The sequence below is a fragment of the Camelus bactrianus genome, chromosome 1, assembly GCF_048773025.1.
Source record: "Camelus bactrianus isolate YW-2024 breed Bactrian camel chromosome 1, ASM4877302v1, whole genome shotgun sequence".
Classification (NCBI taxonomy): Eukaryota; Metazoa; Chordata; class Mammalia; order Artiodactyla; family Camelidae; genus Camelus; species Camelus bactrianus.
Genome location: NC_133539.1, coordinates 28,190,936 through 28,209,818, shown reverse-complemented (window position 1 = coordinate 28,209,818; position 18,883 = coordinate 28,190,936). Strand labels below are relative to the sequence as shown.

At 37.7% G+C, this 18,883-nt stretch overlaps 1 protein-coding gene across 4 annotated transcripts in view; it reads left to right on the top strand.

Annotated features, from left to right (window-relative positions):
* Positions 1–1,713: 1,713 nt before the first annotated feature.
* ROBO1 (roundabout guidance receptor 1) overlaps positions 1,714–18,883 on the top strand; it is a 1,017,320-nt gene continuing 1,000,150 nt past the window's right edge. For 3 of the 4 annotated variants that reach the window (XM_074361430.1, XM_074361424.1, XM_074361421.1), the window contains exon 1: positions 1,715–1,895. The gene's annotated coding sequence lies outside the window, so the exon portion shown is untranslated. Of the gene's footprint in view, positions 1,896–18,883 lie in introns of all 4 variants that reach the window. The other variant, XM_074361428.1, reaches the window with a different exon arrangement.

Genomic DNA, 18,883 nt, shown 5'->3' with positions numbered 1-18,883 from the left:
AATTGTAATAACTCAGTAGAAGTCATTCCAGAAGATTCTTCCAGAGACATAATGGTAATGGGGAACTACAGCAAACTGACTCTGATGTCATGACAATTGATCATATCTTTTCTCTCTGAATTAGTGGTTGTGGATCATTCAAACATGTATGTTTAGTGAAAACTTTGGAAATATACATTAAAATACTGGATTTTCTAACCCCTGAAGGAAACTCATTTACTTCTCAGTCATGTAAGAGTTAATTCTGTTTCCTACAAGGATGTAATCTGTAAGTTAAGTCTGGAAAGCAGCAAAGGCAACCTGGACTTGAAGTAACACTTCTGTTGTCAAGGGTTACTGATGGGGGGAAGGGAAGGAGCTACAAGGGAAAGGAGTTATGGAAATGAAGAAGGATCGTAGCACATGCTACATAAATTCAAATGCTATACCTGTGTTTGGAATAAGATCTCAATTCTGTTGTATTTTTGCATTTTGCGTTTTCATTGATTTAGTTTACACATGGCTGGTGAATTTATGAGTTGGTTACTGCTGACCTAATACAGTGTAGCACTTTCCAATAGCATTGAGCTGTAAATTATAGACATAATAATTTTGTAATTAAATTGACATTATTATTTACATCTAAACGCGGTAAAATCTATGTCATTTCAGTTTACAGGAGGATTTCTTTCCTTCCGCAAAATTAAAGGTCAGAGAAAGCATACTTAAGGACTTTAAATTCATATATATTGAGATTCAGCTATTAATATTCTAATTTTTAAGATAGCTACCTTTAATGATGATGTACTGGAGTGTTTTTGCACAATGTTACAACATTTCAAATTGCCAGTCACCCCAGGCCTGCCTCACTTTAAATCTCCTTGTGCCAATTTGCATTACTAATGGGCTTGCGAAGAGAGAAACTATAAAAGAAAATGTGGCAATTAATAGTGAATGCTTGACATATTGTGACATTATCAAGATTTTTATGTTGATTTATATTTTTGTGTCAATACTCACTAATAAAATAGTTCTGAATTTCTTATTTTGCAAAATAAAGAAATGATGTCCACGGCCTTGTTATTGATGGCATTTTTCAGCAGTGTTCAGAAAATATATCCCATATATCTTACCATTCATATTTTAGCTTCTACCATTTTAACCCATTTAAGTTATTTTGAGTAGCCATGCATTTTCGTAAAATTAGATGTTATTTCATATAAGTAAAAGGCAGAACTGACCTTTATATTTATATCTGACTATATAAATAGTTCCTGTATATACATCCGAATAATACCTACCAGAGAGCAAAAAGAGGATTTTCCTGCCAAATGTATCTGCGTGAATTTTCCTCAGAAAACGTTCTTTTAAAAAGCCTTTGTATGTTCAAAGCCACTCCACACAGACAATTAAAAGCAAGTATGAAATGATAGATCACATGACATGAGTTTAAATGCGAGGTTTTTTTTCTCCGTTAAACATCGCAGCAGGCATTACAATACCAGAGGTAACGAATCAATTAAATGCGTTTTCCCCTCCGCGCCCCGAAGCTGCGTGAGTGGTGCTGCTGTGTAGTTTAGGACCTGAGCAGTAGGACCCAGGGGCTTCCACAGCCGCCAATGGAAGGGCGCACTCGGACCTATTTGCATGCAGTGCCCTCTGCTCTGCGCATTAATAGTAATCCAGATAACGGGTTCGAAAGAATTCTCTACTGAAGAAGGATTGGATTTTTCCAGGGTGCTGTTACTGAGAAGAAACGCGACTTCGCTGTCTCCCTATTTCCCACACTTAATTTGTAATTCGCAGGCAGCTTTTTGCTTGGTTAAACTCGGGAAGGTCTCCGTGCCCAGCAAAGTTGGGAGGGCTGCGCCAGCACCACCGAGCCGCCAGATTGCTGAGAACAGTCTTATCAAAGGGTAAGTCTCCCGAATGATGGCAGAGGAAGCGACAGCCAGTTTTGGAATTGTCTAACGTGATAAGCTCGGTTTGATATCGGGGGAGGCTGGAGTGCAGAATGGGTGCGCAAAGGACTCTGCAGCTTGTCCTGAAATTGTGACTGGTGCACCGGGGTATTTGGGGGGTAGAATCAAAAACCTTCAGGCTAAATCGGAAATTGCAGTCGTACGCTCGGGCGGGATTCAACAAGTTTCCCTGCAGGGATGAGACGTTTGTTTCTTTCCTTACAAGTTATGCTGACTGTCCCTTCTGTGTGGGCTGGATCTGCTTCACAAAGAAGTTTCTGGGATTTGTGTCTGTTGTATATGGTTGGGTTAATCCTTGTTTGGGGAGGTTATGTCGCGCATTTGGGCTTCCTGGCAACAAACAGCAGAACTGCTTCTTAGGATGCTCCTAGCATCAGGGGCCTGCCGGGTTGGCGCTCGGGGAACTTTGCCGCGTAATCTCGGTGTCTGACCGCACCGCGTTTCATGATGGGGACTGAGCGGAAATCACCAGGTCCCAGGCCATTTGAGCTTCCAAACTTTGAAAGCATTCTCCAAGAAGGAGGATGAGAATGGGGGCTTTGAAAATCAGCATTACTAGATGAATTTTGGTAAACTCTTCGTAACATGTACGGAGGTCTTTAAAGACCTGCGTTTCCAACCTACAGCTTTTTGCTTGGAAATGGAATGCTGATGTGGAGAAGGTGGAGATTTCAAGCCAAGATTGGGGGTCCTTTTTCTGAGGGAGACAAGAGGAAGAGAGCAAAGATAGATGAATGAACAAGGTGCGTCCCATCTTTCACATACAAAAAACCACACGCGTGGGACGTGCCAGGAAGCTCTCCAGTTGGTGGCGTTTAACTGGGAAACGTATTGCAGGGAGGTCCAGGCGCCTCTGTATTATTGATGAAACGCTGTGCCCTTCTGGGGTCCCTTCTCGCTCCTTCTCCCTGCACCCTCTTCCCTCCCGGGCTCCTCCCGCCTGGAGCTCGGGAGTTGGCGCGGTTGCGGCGGCGCGCGCGGTTCAGCCCCGCAGCGCTGCGGACACAATGGGGAGAGGCAGGCGGAGCCCGGCGGGCAAGTCCGCTGCCGCAGCCGGCTGCCGCTCCGGCGGGCGTGGGAGCCCTGCGGAACCCGCAAGCGCCCAGCCACGCGCCGAGAGGTCCTCGAGGGGCCAGCGCAGGACGCGCACACCTGGCCGCAGAGGTCCCGGGGTACCCTTCTAGGGACTACTGTGCTGGAGGCAGACAGGTGGGATAGGCCGACGAAATGCTAAAGCATCTCATTCCAGCCTCAGGTCAGAGCTGCTGCAGCTACCCCCACATCCCTAGGGTGCACGCCACACGTCCTCAAGGACCCGAACCAGAAGGGGAAAGAGGACGAAGAGGAAAGGAGGGAAACGCTAATGAGGCTGCAAAGAGGAGAAAGGTAGCAAGTGATTTGGGCCGATTTTGGTCATTGGCCAGGCTTTTCTTCGCTCTTTTAAGTGGACTGCTTTAGATGCGGCTTTGAAATGCGCTTCCTAATCTCTCCGTGGCAGGGAAGGGGCAGGCTTCCAGAAGCAGGAGCTCACTGGAGACTCCTTCTAGAGATGAAGGAAGGAGAGGGCAGGGCAGGGGTGGGGGTGGGGGTTCATTTGGCAGTGTCATTTAACCCTGACCTCAGCACCTCCCACCCTTTCACGCCCCCACCAGGGAACGACCTGACCTTGTAAACTCCTCTGGGTCATCTGTCCTGTTTCTTTTAAGTGATTTTATCAGGCTGTGTGTTACAAAGGGCTGTGAAGAGAATGGTTTGTGTATTTCCAAGTAGTGGCGGGAGACTGTTTAATTTGGAGGTGGATTATCAACCCCCGCTGAGCACTTGGAAGAAGGAGCATAGATTCTGGAATGGTCCACACGGGGATGTTGGTTGCTTGTAGGGGATCTTTCAGAGGAAATACACAACTCTGAACACATGGACGATAATGTCATTGCATTACATGTGTGTCCTTCATTGTAGTTGTTTGGGAACTAAGATGTAATACTAAAAAATATTGTGAGAATCCACCCATATATTAGGCATCCAATTAGAAGCCTGGCAGCTAAGCTTTCAGGCCCAAATTGGATGCTCCTAGGACCTAGTATTTTGAAAGGCTCAGTTTTCCTCCCCAATCTCTGTATCTCTTCTATATCTTGAGAAAGAACAGGTAGCTCTTTTGAAAGCATGCTGGAAGGCATGAAGCATGTTGATTTTATTACAGGAGGTTATTAAAGGGTAGGTAGGTTGGTGTTCCATCAGCCCTCTCCTTTTCTTTCAAAAAAGGAAAACAAAAAAAAACCCCAAAAACAAAATCATCAACAGCAGCAACCCAGAACAAATATCCAGTTAGTAGCAGGACTTTGTTTGTTTCTTGGGCATCTAGCTTCTTCCCATAAGAGAGGGAATGGGTAAAACTGAGTAAGGAGTGAGGGCATTCACCTAATATTGTTGCCATGGATTTGGGGCTTCCTTTAACCTTTCTCCACATATCTTTTTGCTCCATACATTTTCCAATTTATCCCTGTATGATCTGCAGAACTGAAGTACAATGACACAGCTGTGGATCCCGAATGGAGGCTTGCTCCAGAAAACAGCTGTTAATCACACGCTTGCTATATTTTCCCGCTTACTTCCTTTTACTTCCGTTCCCTTCCCCTGTCCTTGAACCAGTGTTACCATCTTCTAGGCTGTATCTTGCAAAGGCTTAATGATTTTCAGTGATGCAGCGCAGTTCTGAGTGTGGGATGAGGGGAGACTGACAACTGCCCCGAGAGTCCTATAGGTTTAAAGCTGACTTTCTCTTCTCTTTGTATAAAATAAAGAAAAATATCCTCATATCTCTCCAAAGAGAATTGTATTGGTCTATATAATTGCCATTATATTATGATATAATAGAGTCAATTCAAATCCAAATAACATTGATCAGAAATGAAAGGGAAGCTATACACTTGCATGCAATTATTTGGAAACTAATGTTATATTCAGCTGTGAGATATCACCTTTTGGCATCATCTATGCTTTAATATATTAGGAGCTATTTTCATTTAAGCAAGGTTTAATATGTTGCTTTCATTATGAGGCTGAGCAACTCGAGACTGCAAAGATGTGAATTTTAAAAGAAAAGAAAAAAAAAAAAAAAAAGCAAGACAGCAAAGCAAGCCCGTGGCAGCTTGATAAATGAACAGGTGCAATGCACCATTTGAAATGTAACTTGAGGTGAGGTTCCATCCATTCCACTAGAGAATGAGCTCCTCCTTATCACCCAGAAAACTCAACTGATTTTTCTTTTTCTCTGAGATCTGTGGGTTCTAAAAATACTCTAATACCATATAGTAGCCTAGAATTATGACCTGGTCACGTGATCATTTCTCTCTCTAAACGTGCTGTTGAATTAAGTGAGCAATAATATTGTTGATGCATTCATGTTTATACCTAAAATATATTGGTGCTATATAGACCAGCCAATTATCCTAATTCTATAGAAAATAAAGCTCCTAGAAGAGTAACTGGGGAAAACTGTGGACACAGTGTTAGGCACTCCAGTTACAAAAGATATTTCATTCAATCCTCACACTACGCTTTTGAAATAGACTTTATTAGATTTCTTTAGCTTATGAAGAGACTGAATCTCAGAGAGATTAATCAAAATATACATAACAATTCAGCAAATAAGGGGTGGATTCACTATTGGAAACTCCTTTTCGTGATATAGTGTATGCTTTTCCTGCATGCCATGGGCCAATTATTGTTCCCTCATTTTTAAATAAAAAAATATAATTTTTTGAATTTTGTTTCAGCAGTCATAATTTCTAACTCTCCTAAATGTCCTTTTCACACTCAAACCATTCTTTAGATTTTCCCCAGACTGACCTTCCATAAACAGTAACTTTCCAAGGATGGCATAGCCATAATTTCTTTAGTCAGAAAGCTCCACCTGTAACCCCCACCCCAACTGTATCATCCTCTTTTGAGGTCAGAGAAGAGGGATGAAACAGAACCTTTAACATTCGCTTTAAAGCATGGACAAATATGACCAAGCAGTCTGAGAATAATCCATCATGTCATTTTGGGCTCAAAATTGTATACCTCCACCTTCACATTTCTGAACACCTGGCTTCTGTGATCTGGAAGAGTCTCCCCTTCTCTTGGCCAATCCCAATCCACTAGTCTGGGGAGGTTCACGTTATGCCTCCACCATGAAATTTCTGTTTATTCTAACTCTCATAGTTTTTACACATCTCAGAAATTTCCAACCAGTTATAATGTCTGCCATCTTATTTGAGTTTTATTTAAATCATATATTTTATATAAATTATCTGTCAATTATAATTATCTATTTCAATAATGGTATCCAAATTTTATATCTTTAGTCCATATATTGCTCCTGATTATCACATTTCTATTGCCAAGGGACTACTTGGCATCTCCACATAGAGATGGATGACAAATATTTTAAAGGAAAGTATAGTAAAAGAAACCATTTGAAGCCACATGCATTATCCTTCCTGCCAAACTTGCTCTTTTACTTGGATTTCCAAGTCATAAATAGCACATTATGCATCCAGACAAATTCATCTTTGATGTATCCTTCTGCCTCATCCATTACATTCAAGCAATGAAAAAAAACAAGGAATTAAGATTTTATGTTATTTCATTGAATCTAGCCTCATCTTCCTACAGACAGACTCACCCCTAATTCCCACCCATGTTTCTTAGGATCAGCCTTCTAAGCTATCACTTCACCTCCGTTCTTGCTCCACTTGAATTCGTGTGCATTATGTCTGCAGAATCATCTGACTAGAGCCCAAATGATGAAGTCCAAACTCCTTGTCATATTACTCAAGGTCCTCTCTCATCTGGACCCAGAATTCCTCTCTTCAGTCTTCAGCTTTATCAATTAATGTGAAAATCAATTTATATTTTCTCAAACACTCAGGCTATTTCATTACTCTCTGTTTTTGTTTATGTTAGAACTTCTGCCCAGAATGGTTTTCACTTTCTTGATCCTTGGGTTATTTTTGAAAATACAAAATAGTTGTTGCCTCTTCTGTGAAGACTTCCATACTAGGCAAATAGATTTAAATATGTCTCTTTCTTATCCTTTCTTAATAATATCTCCAAAATTCCATCGCATTCATTTATTCGTTTCCACCCTGAGACTGAATTCCTTGAAGCAGTATTTCTCAAATTTTGGCCATTGAACCAAGGAAACCTCCAAATCAACAAAAGTAACACTTCAGATGCCACTCCCTAAACTCCCTTCCCCCACCAGATTTAGTGCATTGCAGGGTGGGAGTAAGATTCTGGAATCTGTATGTCAGCAAGCATTCCAGGTGTAAACAGGCACTTGGAGTTTACCACGATGGTTATTCCTCAGCTCAGCCAGGTCAATTCAATGTGGAGGCTGACTGGCAGTTGAGGGAGGAGCCATGAGCACAACATTTTAGATCTTACTGAGAGCTGTGAGGATGGCCTCTTGGATTACTGTGCTTTAAAGTAAGAGCTGATCACAGAGTATAGCCAAGTTAAATCATGCGATTCATTCTTACTGAAATAAAAGAGGCCTGAATAGGAAAGGCACACTTGTCAAGAGCAGAATTTCGATAATCATGTTCCTAAGATGGCCTTTAGAGTCTAAGTGCTGCTGTGTGGAGTAGCTGGGGCTTTTAATGATTCTGACTTTTTATTATTACGACATGTTTATTGGGCAAAGACAGAGAAAATAGTGAAACAAATGTCTGAAAACAACCACCCAGATTAAGTAAGTACATATTAAGCATAGAATTGAAGCTCTCCATGTACTTTTTCAGATTGCATCTCCCTCTAGGAGGTAACCAGTGTTGTAAATTTTCTATTATGATTCCCATGCATTTCCTGTTGATTTTACCATGTTTATGTACACTCTTCAATCATATATAGTATTGTATTAAATAACTGAAATATTTATCTAAATTTTAACCTTTTCCCTGGTAACCATAATATTGTTTACTATGTCTGCGAGTCTGTTTCTATTTTGTAGATAATTTCATTAGTGTCTTCTTTTTTTCTTTTTTTTAGATTTCACGAATGAGTGATATATGATATTTAGCTTTATTTTTCTGGCTTACTTCACTTAGAATGACGAGCTCTAGGTCCATTCATGTTGCTGCAAATGGCATTATTTTATTCTTTTTTATGGCTGAGTAGTATTCCATTGTATAAATATACCACAATTGCTTTATCCAGTCATCTGTTGATGGACATTTAGGTTGTTTCCACGTCTTGGCTACTGTGTATGGTGCTGCTACGATACATAGTGCTGCTACAATACATAATGCTGCTATGAACATTGGGGTACATGTATCTTTTTGAATTAGAGTTCCCTCTGGGTATATGCCCAAGAGTGGGATTGTTGGATCATAGGGTAAGTTTATTTTTAGTCTTTTGGGGAATCTCCATACTGTTTTCCATAATGGCTGCACCAAACTTCATTGCCACCAACAGTGTAGGAGGGTCCCCTTTTCTCCACACCCTCTCCAGCATTTATCATTTGTGGACATTTTAATGATGGCCATTCTGACTGGTGTGAGGTGATACCTCATTGTAGTTTTGATTTGCATTTCTCTGATAATTAGTGATATTAAGCATTTTTTCATGTGCCTATTGGCCATTTGTATGTCTTCACTGGAGAATTGCTTGTTTAGGTCTTCTGCCCATTTTTGGACTGGGTTGTTTGTTTTTTCTTGTTAAGTATGAGCTGTTTATATATTCTGGAAATTAAACCTTTGTTAGCCTCATCATTTGCAAATATTTTCTAATTCATTTTTGCAAATATTTGCAAATATTTTTCCTTAGGCTATATCTTATCTTTTTCTTTTTAAAATATGTGTCTTTTATTAAAAAAAACTGCTGTGTTTCAAATTTTTCATTATAGCTTCTCCTTCTTACATCTTGTTTTGGAAATCATTCCCTATGGTGAAGTCATAAGATATTCTCATGTTTTTTCATAAAAGTTCTTAAATTTTGCTTTTTACATTCAGGTCTTTGATCTGCCTGGAATTGATTTTAGTTTTCATATGCTAAGAAATATGACTATCATATATAAATGTTCCATATGTGGTTTAATTGCTTTTTGCCTATAAGACTACTTGGCATCTGTCCTCATTTGAGATGCATTTTTCTGGTAATTTCTGCCAGGTTGGTATGTGGACCATCATCTTAGTGAATCATCACAGTGTTAATGAACCAGAATGAAAAGCATTAATTAAGATTTCAACCAAAATAGGTTTACATTCATCCAGAGTTATAGGCCAATGCCTTTTATGACAAAATGTATAATCTCTTCAAATGGTATGGGAATTGTTCATGTCTAATGAGCCTTTAGCTATGCCTATAATCATTTACTTTAGTTTTAGTTCTTTATGGAGAATATTAATGAATATCCCAAAGACACATTTTCCTTATCTGTAGACTCTAGCAAAGGCAAACTTTAGAAATGAACTTACAAAGATCAAAGGAAGAAACATGACTCACTGTAGGAGTTTATTCTGCAATGAACAACAAGACACCAAACAAACACGGTTTGTGCCAATCAAGTCTTGGATTATTTGAGCATTGGGTAGTGATTTAAGAGAGTTTAAGAATGGCCTGCCTTAGCCAATAAGAGAATCTTGTATTTATAAGCTTCCCTGCAAACAGGTTAAAATTATAATGAAAAAAGACCTGTACAACAAATACAAATTACACCCAGGCTATTATTAATTTCAATTCCTTTTTTTAAAAATTTTATTTTATTGAGCTATAGTCAGTTTACAATGTTGTGTCAATTTCCAGTGTAGAACACAATTTTCTAGTTATACATGAACATACGTATATTCATTGTTGCAAGCTTTTTCACCATGAGCTACCACAAGATCTTGTTTATCTTGTAGAATCTTGTTTATCTATTCTATATATACCTGTCAGTATTGACAAATTTCAGACTCCCAATCTGTCCCTTCCCACCCCCTTCCCCACTGACAACCACAAGTTTGTATTTATGTCCATGAGTCTTTTTCTTTTCTTTCTTTCTTTCTTTCTTTTTTTGTTTTTAGATTCCACATATGAGTAATCTCATATGGTATTTTTATTTTCCTTTCTGGCTTACTTCACTTAGAATGACATTCTCCAGGGACATCCATGTTGCTGCAAATGGCGTTATGTTGTCATTTTTTATGGCTGAATAGCATTCCATTGTATAAATATACCACCTCTTCTTTATCCAGTCATCTGTCAATGGACATTTAGGCTGTTTCCATGTCTTGGCTATTGTAAATAGTGCTGCTATGAACATTGGGGTGCAGGTGTCTTTTTGAAGTAGGGTTCTTTCTGGATATATGCCCAGGAGTGGGATTACTGGGTCATATGGTAAGTCTATTATTAGTCTTTTGAGGAATCTCCAGACTGTTTTCCACAGTGGCTGCACCAAACTACATTCCCACCAGCAGTATAGGATGGTTCCCTTTTCTCCATAGCCTCTCCAGCATTTGTCATTTGTGAACTTTTGAATGATGGCCATTCTGACTGGTGTGAGGTGATACCTCATCGTAGTTTTGATTTGCATTTCTCTGATAATTAGTAATATTGAGCATTTTTTCATGGGCCTATTGGCCATTTGTATGTCTTCATTGAAGAATTGCTGTTTAGGTCTTCTGCCCATTTTTGGATTGGGTTGTTTGTTTTTTTCTTATTAAGTTGTGTGAGCTGCTTGTATATTCTGGAGATCAAGCTTTTGTCAGTTTCATCTTTTGCAAAAATTTTCTCCCATTCTGTAGGTTGTCGTTTTGTTTTGTTTATAGTTTCTTTTGCTGTACCAAAGCTTGTAAGTTTCATTCGGTCCCATTTGTTTATTCTTGCTTTTATTTCTATTCCTTGGGTGTTCTGCCCTAGGAGAACATTTTTTGAGGTGTATGTGAGGTAATGTTTTGCCTATGTTTTCTTCTAGGAGGTTTATTGTATCTTGTCTTATGTTTAAGTCTTTGATCCATTTTGAGTTTATTTTTGTGTATGGTTTAAGGGAGTGTTCTACCTTCATAGATTTACATGCTGCTGTCCAGTTTTTCCAACACCATTCAATTCCTTTTAATTAATGTTCCTTATCACAACTCCAATCATGGAAAGGTACTATTTTAGGAAATGAACAAACTCATGATGTATGCTTACTTATTCATCCTCTTTGTCTAAATTATTCAGTTTATTGCCCTTCACACTCAGACTCAGAATACTCTTAACTTCTTTCCATTTTTCTCACTTCTCTTAGGTGTTGTGTCACTATCCCTCAACACACTATGTTGTTTCCAACTCATTGCTTTTGCCTTTTAGTTGACTTAAAACATCTTGCTTCTTTTCTACCCATGAGGTTATCATCATCCTTTAAGATATAACTTAATTGTTATCTCCCTTTTTGAAGCATTACTCTAATTTTCCTCCAGGAAGTTCATCTCTCTTTCATTTGTGTTTCAGTAAGTCCTAGCACTCCCCTGTACTACCTTTTATTACAAGCAATATTTATGTGTTGGTTTTAATGACCAGACTTTGACCAACTAAGAGAAAGATAATGAACAATTTCTCAGTGTATCCATCTAAACCTACTGTGTCTAATATGCTAAGCACTAGCTGTTGGTACCTCCTGAGCACTTAAATGTGACAGAGGAACTGAACATTTAATTATATTAATTAAAGTTTAATTATTTAAAGTTTCAATTGAAACAGTCACATGTACATATTCAATGGCCACATATGGCTTGTGGCTAATGTATCACATAGGACCACTATAGAATACTTCCATCATCGCAGAAACATTTATTGTACAGTGTTGAGAAAAGTAAACTCATTGTAAAATTTGGAACAAATGAATGAAGGAATAAATGAATTCTACAGGATATGCTAGTAAGGTTTGATTTTCAGTGGACCATTGAAAATGGATTTTGGTGCCATTGTGTTGGATTATACTTATGATTATGTTGGTGAGGATAATTTTGCAGCTTTATAGGTTTTAGCCTTTCCTGGAAAGAAACAGATAATCTCAACTTGACCAAGATGATAATGACAGTATGAAACATTAAAGAAACCAAAAAGAGTATTAAAATTTGTCTTTTGTGAATTCTTTAACTGTCCACCCAAAACCTGCTCGCCTGAGTTGACAGTATAACAAACGTCACCTTTAAAACAAAGGCATATGAGAAATAGGATTGAGTCAGAGGTAACAATTTCATTCCTTAAGATTTAGATTTCTTCATATCAGGAGGTAAATGCACCCACTTTTCCTCAAATATCAAATTTAATTTTATATTAATACCTGTTAGGATGGCAATTATAAAAAAAAAAGAGAAAGAAATAAAAGAGAAAAGGTCAAGTGTTGGCAAGGATATGGAAAAACTGGAACCATTGTGCATCAATGGTGAAAATGTGAAATGATGCAGCCACTAGAAAATAGTATGATGGTTCCTCAAAAAGCTAATTAGAATTATTGTATGACCCAGCAATTCCACTTCGAGGCATATGCTCAGAAGAATTGAAAGCAGAGACTGGAATAGGTCATTTTTACTCCCAGTCCATAGCAACATTATTCACAATTCTCAAAAGATAAGAACAACCCAAATATCCCTCAACAGATACAGGGATAAACAAAATGTGACGTATACCTATAAATGAATATTATTCAGCCTTAACAAGGAATGAAATTCTGGTACATAGTGCAATATGGAAGAAGCTTGAAAACATTATCTTAATTGACATAAGTTAGATGCAAAAAAAAGACAAATACTGTACAATCCCACTTATATGAGGAATAGAATAGTCAAATTCTCATAGAGACAGCAAGTAGGATGGTGGCGATCAGGGGTGGGATAGGAAGTAATGGAAGTTATTGTTTGATGAGTATAGACCTTCAGTTTAAGATGATGAGAAAGTTCTGGAAGTGGATAGTAATGGTGATTGCACAACGATGTAAATGTATTTAATGCCACTGAGTTGTATACTTTAAAAGGTTAAAATGGCAAGTTTTATGTTATATCTATTTTACCATATTACAAAATTACTTTGACAGATACTTATTAAGGTCATTTTTGGTTGGGCACACTAATCCCTTAGAAAAATATTTACCTCCCAATGTGGCCTCTCAGTGCCCTTTAAAATGTTAATTTTAAACACAACCCCATGGAAGTCTCTCTGTCTATTAATATAAAGAGAAAGGCAATAAGCCAAAAGACATTTTATGGAAAATGAATATATGTACAGTGCATCTGGTCTGTGGGATGTACTGTACTAAACAAGCACATTTGATAGAGGGATAAAAAAAAAACCCTTAACTATGAGCATTGTGCTTCTGAATATGACAGTTGATGAGGTATGATGGAGGTTTTAGGATAAAATAACTGCATAACTGGATACAGTGAAGTAGATGTGAAGCCCCAGGAGGACTTTGTGTTGGGGCTGATACAAAGTGGCCAGTAAGGCAGTGCCTTAGCCACCTGAACGTGCAAACTGCTAGATCAAAGACTAAATGATCCAATGGGATTACTCCAGTGACACAAATGTATGCAGATATTGTGAATTGCAGATTATGGAGCATCTGCTTCTTTGCTGACTCCTTGGGGGGCAGGATGTGTACAAGGAAGGATCTTACTGTTGTGATTGTGAGAACACGGATTGCTCTTGGTCCTGGAAAAAAAGAAACAGTACTATCCTCCCTCTTTTAGTTTTTTTTTTTTTTTCTTTCCTTAGTATAATGATTCACCTTCTGATATAATATTGCTTTAATTCACCCTCCTATTCTATTACCATTAAATTTTCTAGGTAGGTTTATCCTGGCATCTTATGGATAACTCTTCTTCATGGATGATGATCTATTATACTTAAAAAGCATCCTGAAATTTACTGCCTTTTGTGCACTGCACAGAGATAAGGCGATCTGTGTACCATGCAAATGGTATGAGCTGTGTAAACTGTTTTTCCATGAAGGTAATACGTTGGGCTGAGTCGATCATGCTCGTTTGCCTGATGCTGTTGATAGCAGGTGTTTTTCCACTGAGTTGAATTCAAATTAATAAGTACAGGAGTATAGAAAGAAGATTCTGATTTTGTTTATTAGCATAATAATCTAACTAGACAAAATAAACAATCACTTTCATTCTGAGCATTGTGAGATAATTTGAGGGTATATGAAAAACTACTTTTAAAGTGGTTTCCTAGAATAAGAGCTTGTTGAGGGGGGGTAAGGGAAAATATCAGAAAATAATTTGCTTATTTGTACTTTTTATCTAGATCCGTAGCTATAGCTAATATCCTAGTGAACATATTCTTTATTTTGCCTTAGATACAGCTGCCAGAGCAGCAGAAAAATGTTTTTGTTGCAAAACTGTATTGCCTTGCCTTCTGCAGTCCAGGCATTTTATTCTTTATTGAGAAATAATTAGCATATAACATTGAATAAGTTTAAAGTGATAGAATATTGACTTGATACACTTACACAGAGCAAAATGATTACCATCATAGCATTAGTTAACACCTTTACCATGTCACATAATTACCATTTCTTCTTTGTGGTGAGAACATTTAAGTTTCACTCTCTTAGCAAGTTTCAAATACGTAGCATCGTATTAAGTATAAACACCATGTTGTACATGAGATCCACACGAGAGACTTTCTTTCATCTTTCTTTCTTTCACTTTCATTCTTTCTCCATCAAGTTTCTCCTCTTTTTCCGAAAGGAGGAAGAATTTAAAAGAGAGAACATAAATAAGACAGGAAACTATCTACTGTGTTGCTCCTTCCTTCACAGCATCTTCTCGCTGGTCCTTGTTTGACTTTTACATTCTTGTCTCCCATTACTTAGTCCCTCAGAAGAAGCATGAACTAGTCATAGTTCACTTCACCAAACATGTATTAAGTGCCCATCTCTGTGGGACAGGATGCTAGACACTGAACGGCACAGCAGAGAATGAAAGTGATCTCCACCTTCAGCAAGTTCAATTTCCAGCAGAGAGTAGCTCCAGCCCCACAGCATCAGCGGGTTCTCCCTGTCTTCAGTTATATGTAACACCTGCTCACACACTCCTGTCTCAGAAAAAAAAAAAAAAAAAAATCACTGTTTCTTCTCTTCTACAAAAGCCATTCTCCTTGGGGCCAAAGCTCATTGATTTTCCTGTTTCGTATATTTTCAGACTTTTCAGTAACTGGCTACTTTACTTAGTTTATAATCATTTACACTCTAGGAAAACAAAAAAGTCCTTCAAAGTTTTCATAATTCTTTCTCAAGTTATTCTCTTGTATCCTCTGCCCTCCCCTTGAAAATTAAACTCCTTGAAATAGGCCCCTCCCCTTGCCTTTCCTGGTCTATCTCTAATTCTTCACCCCTCAACTAATGGTAGATTTGTACAGCCCTAATCTGATCACACTTAGACTCCATGGATTTAAAATTTGCCAAATCAATGGCCAAGCTTCAGACTTCATCCTACTTCAAATATCTCTGACATTTGAAATTTATCTAATAAATGCCAAGACACCATGTATTCTACATCTCCTCCATACATCTGACCTTTCTGCCTCTTCCTTTGCTACCTCCTCCTCCTCTATGTCTCTTAAATGTTGCATATTCCCCAGATTCTGCCCGTGGAGCTGTTCCCTTCATAATCTGCATATTCTCGCTCTGTGATCTCCTTCACTCTATGGCTTCAATCATTATATACTGGAAAATAAGATGATGTGGTATTAATAACAATAATTGATGACACTTACAGATGATGGTACTTATAGATGATAACACTTATGGATGCTCGTTCAGCATTGTGAGAAGCGACTTTATATTTTTTCGGTGCATAACCGTACAATTCAGCGAGTACACAGTATCACCACTGTCTTGCAGATAAAGAATATGTAGCTTTCATGTGCGAAGTTTCATGCATAACTAGCAGAGTGTCAATTTAAATATTCCTGTTTGACTTCAGAATCCAGGTTCTTAGCATTAAAAGACCCCATGCAAATGTGTCCCTTCCTGGCAGAGGTTCTCAACTTGGCTGCACATTAGAATCACTTGGGGAGTTTTTTTTTTTAATCCCTGTAGCCAGCCTGCACCCCAAATCACTTAAATCAGAATCCCTGGGGATATGCAACAAGCATCGATTTTTAAAAAACGATTTGGGTGTTTCTAATGGGCAGAAGATATGAGAACCACTGCTCTATAGTAAGTATTTTGCTGATACGCAAGCCTATTTCTCGGGCACAGAACTCTCTCCCCAGCTTTAAACTTCTGTTGTCCAGGATTTACTGCATCTCTTCATTTGTATGTCCTCACTCCCACTCCACTGCAGGATTTCTCCTGTTCCAAAACGAATTCCTTCATCGCCACCCAAGTAGCTGCCTTCTAGTCTGTATATATGCCTTAATTGTCCCCGCCTCTTCCTGCCCTAGGTCATATAAGTAACATCTGTGGAACAGTCTCTCAAATTCTCAAAGTCTCTTACATTGGGAATCTCTAATTCTTTTAAATTGTATCTCAGAAATATTTTTCCAATTTTTCTTTCCCTCTCCTCTTCATCACCTCTGTAGGTAAATTTACTCAGGCTGTCCTCATCTCCCATGTGGAACTTTGACAGACTCCTGTTTTCCATAATTTTTATTCTCTCCTTGATGTATTTTCCTTGTTTCATGCTATCAGTGTTGCCTTTCTAATATCCCATCAGTCATGCCACTCTTGGATTAAAAACTTCCCTCCATTGCTTGCAGAATACAGTCCAAACAACTTAACATCCTTTATGAGATCTTTTACCATCTGCATACACCTGTCTCCCTCACCAAATTTCCTTTCCCTTGACCAAAATACCCTACACCCGAAACCCCTTCTATACTCTACTTTCCCTTAAAAAAAAAAAAAGACTCCACAATTATCCGGTGTCTGTCTTCCCTACCAGATTGTCAGTGCCAGGAGGAAAGGATGGGCATCTGTATCTTCTCCATTGCCAGCTGAGTGCTTTTCAAAAAGGAGTTATTCAAAAGATATATGTGTTGAATGTATATGTGGAGGGATGTATGCAGGAACTTCTTCCAACTCTTGTCGTTTCACATATTTTTCTCTGAGTAGAATGGCTGAATATTCTTTCTCTGTCTGGTAGACTCATATTTTTAAAGTGACACACACATATAAAATACTTCTGGAGTTCCCCAGACAGAAATAATGTAGCAGCTTTCTCCTTTTTGGTTCCACAATGCATTGTTCCTATAACTGTAATAGGAGTTACGTCAAATAGCAATGTGTAGGCTTGTGTCCCTTCTAAACTATACTATATATAAATTTATTATAGAGCAGTGGTTCTCTCTCTAAAACTGAAGAATTGGAGGCATATATTGTTTCTATTTGTTTCCTCTGTGCATTTGATTGTGTCTGGAATACAGCTGATACTTAAATTCTTATTTTTGTTGCGTGGATGTCTGAGATCATGTATCGTTGCGTGTATTCAAGGACTCTGGCGAGTGCTATTTCAGCTTCTATATTTTAATGGTGAGATTGCACATCTTTCTTCTGGGAAATAGAAAAATATAGTGGTATCTAACACCCTATGACCATCCATGAATGATTCTATGAGTAAGGAAAATTGTTGAATTTGTTATCTGAATAATCAGCTTTTCAATACTTTATAAGTCCTTGCTCATATAATTGTAGACAAAAGTTACAAGATAATTGGAGTATGATTGCTATCCTTAAATATTAAAGAAAAAGAAAAGAGAAAAGAAAAAGAAGACTTTGGTATCCCAAGAGAGAGAAGAATGATCTTTATTCTTCATTTATGCCTTTACTAGTGTGTACTAGTCCATGTACGGACCACTGGATATGTAGATACATACTTAATTCAATGGCCCTTAATTCATGCTCTTGAATATCTTTAGTTTTGTCATCCTACCATGGGTCACACACAGCTTTTTGCTCTTCTGTGCATAATTTATAGTTTATCTACATAATAGCTAAATTATCAAATACAAACAAAGGATTTTAACTGTTGGATTTTACTAATACCTTTCCTTCGCTTTGATGGAGATTTATAGAAATTCATATTGAGTTGATTGAATTCATATTTTGAGTAGATAGTAAATTGATTATCCTACACTTAGATTGCAGTGCTATAGAATTATATTTTTAATGTGCAGACATCTTTGCACTTAATAGTACAATAATATAGTAAGTTAATTCACATTTATTTGAGAATGCAAGGCACTTTTGTGTATTGAAGTATAGAATACTGAATGAATTTAAGGAAAATTTAAAATATTAAGCACTGACAGCAAGAAAAATTTTCATGTGATGCACAAAATTAAAAAACTAGCATACTACTTTGATCTCAAGCACATTTTATTTATTCTTCCTCTTGTGTATGAGAAGTAAAGGCATTCCCACACTTGTGTTCTCTGCCTTCACTGTCAGCCAATGTTTCCTAGTAGAAAGAAGAATATATCCCCAAGCTACTGCTCAACATATTTAGGCTACATTCCTACATCAGAAAACTCATTAAAAAAAAAATTCTCCTGTGGACTCTACAACAACTAAGTACATTGCAAAATGAATTGTTTGTTTTAGTCATATAATTTTTGATAAAATACACAAATTATTTCATAATACCTGCATGTTATAGTAGTAGTAGTAGCTTTATCATCTAAAAAAGTGAAGATAATTTAATAAAACAGAAAAGACCAGAAAAGAAATGTAGGGCTTTGCCATTTGGTAACATAGCTGTTATTTCAAACCAAAACTTTGGAATAAAACTGATTATATTTAAACAACATAATTTAAGCATGCATGCAGATCCATGCTAATACTGTAATTCCACACGTAAAGATTATAAATGTTTTATAATTAACCTCTTCCATCTGCTATAAAGATAATACAACTGTGCTTTTTATGATATAGTTGAGATTTATTTTTTTAAATACTTGTA